The sequence below is a fragment of the Anastrepha obliqua genome, unplaced genomic scaffold (genome assembly GCF_027943255.1).
Source record: "Anastrepha obliqua isolate idAnaObli1 unplaced genomic scaffold, idAnaObli1_1.0 ptg000027l, whole genome shotgun sequence".
Classification (NCBI taxonomy): domain Eukaryota; kingdom Metazoa; phylum Arthropoda; class Insecta; order Diptera; family Tephritidae; genus Anastrepha; species Anastrepha obliqua.
The window spans coordinates 102,562-105,000 of record NW_026562185.1 but is presented as its reverse complement, the minus strand read 5'-3'; positions in this window follow the sequence as shown (position 1 = coordinate 105,000).

The window sequence follows — 2,439 nt, the reverse complement described above, 5'->3', positions numbered from 1 at the left end:
ATTCCATAACATGTTAGTATAGCTAATATGAATTCTTCATATATGTATATATATTCGAAAATTTTTTCTATTTAAACTAACGTATGGAAAAAACCAGGCATAAAATCACAATATTACCAGTTTAATATGGCTTAAATTCGAGTTTCATATAGTTATGATTCGATTTATATGCTTCAATATCGTTGGTTAGTTAACTTTTGATATTTTCATATTATATCACATGCCTTCACCGTGAGTGTTTTTTGCCATGCACACCTCACATTGTCAAAAATGTATGGGAAAAATTTATTTCAATACATTTCAGTTTGATTTGAAATGTCTTTATTATATATTTTAGTGCCAATATGCCAAGGTTATATTCCATAACTCTCTATTTAAACTAACGTATGGAAAACCAGGCATAAAATCACAATATTACCAGTTTAATATGGCTCAAATTCGAGTTTCATATAGTTATGATTCGATTTATATGCTTCAATATCATTGGTTAGTTAACTTTTGATATTTTCATATTATATCACATGCCTTCACCGTGAGTGTTTTTTGCCATGCACACCTCACATTGTCAAAAATGTATGGGAAAAATTCATTTCAATACATTTCAGTTTGATTTGAAATGTCTTTATTATATATTTTAGTGCCAATATGCCAAGGTTATATTCCATAACATGTTAGTATTAGAATATAGATTCTTCATATATGTATATATATTCGAAAATTTTTTCTATTTAAACTAACGTATGGAAAACCAGGCATAAAATCACAATATTACCAGTTTAATATGGCTTAAATTCGAGTTTCATATAGTTATGATTCGATTTATATGCTTCAATATCATTGGTTAGTTAACTTTTGATATTTTCATATTATATCACATGCCTTCACCGTGAGTGTTTTTTGCCATGCACACCTCACATTGTCAAAAATGTATGGGAAAAATTCATTTCAATACATTTCAGTTTGATTTGAAATGTCTTTATTATATATTTTAGTGCCAATATGCCAAGGTTATATTCCATAACTCTCTATTTAAACTAACGTATGGAAAACCAGGCATAAAATCACAATATTACCAGTTTAATATGGCTCAAATTCGAGTTTTATATAGTTATGATTCGATTTATATGCTTCAATATCATTGGTTAGTTAACTTTTGATATTTTCATATTATATCACATGCCTTCACCGTGAGTGTTTTTTGCCATGCACACCTCACATTGTCAAAAATGTATGGGAAAAATTCATTTCAATACATTTCAGTTTGATTTGATATGTCTTTATTATATATTTTAGTGCCAATATGCCAAGGTTATATTCCATAACTCTCTATTTAAACTAACGTATGGAAAACCAGGCATAAAATCACAATATTACCAGTTTAATATGGCTCAAATTCGAGTTTCATATAGTTATGATTCGATTTATATGCTTCAATATCATTGGTTAGTTAACTTTTGATATTTTCATATTATATCACATGCCTTCACCGTGAGTGTTTTTTGCCATGCACACCTCACATTGTCAAAAATGTATGGGAAAAATTCATTTCAATACATTTCAGTTTGATTTGAAATGTCTTTATTATATATTTTAGTGCCAATATGCCAAGGTTATATTCCATAACTTGCTATTTAAACTAACGTATGGAAAACCAGGCATAAAATCACAATATTACCAGTTTAATATGGCTCAAATTCGAGTTTCATATAGTTATGATTCGATTTATATGCTTCAATATCATTGGTTAGTTAACTTTTGATATTTTCATATTATATCACATGCCTTCACCGTGAGTGTTTTTTGCCATGCACACCTCACATTGTCAAAAATGTATGGGAAAAATTTATTTCAATACATTTCAGTTTGATTTGAAATGTCTTTATTATATATTTTAGTGCCAATATGCCAAGGTTATATTCCATAACTCTCTATTTAAACTAACGTATGGAAAACCAGGCATAAAATCACAATATTACCAGTTTAATATGGCTCAAATTCGAGTTTCATACAGTTATGATTCGATTTATATGCTTCAATATCATTGGTTAGTTAACTTTTGATATTTTCATATTATATCACATGCCTTCACCGTGAGTGTTTTTTGCCATGCACACCTCACATTGTCAAAAATGTATGGGAAAAATTCATTTCAATACATTTCAGTTTGATTTGAAATGTCTTTATTATATATTTTAGTGCCAATATGCCAAGGTTATATTCCATAACATGTTAGTATTAGAATATAGATTCTTCATATATGTATATATATTCGAAAATTTTTTCTATTTAAACTAACGTATGGAAAACCAGGCATAAAATCACAATATTACCAGTTTAATATGGCTTAAATTCGAGTTTCATATAGTTATGATTCGATTTATATGCTTCAATATCATTGGTTAGTTAACTTTTGATATTTTCATATTATATCACATGCCT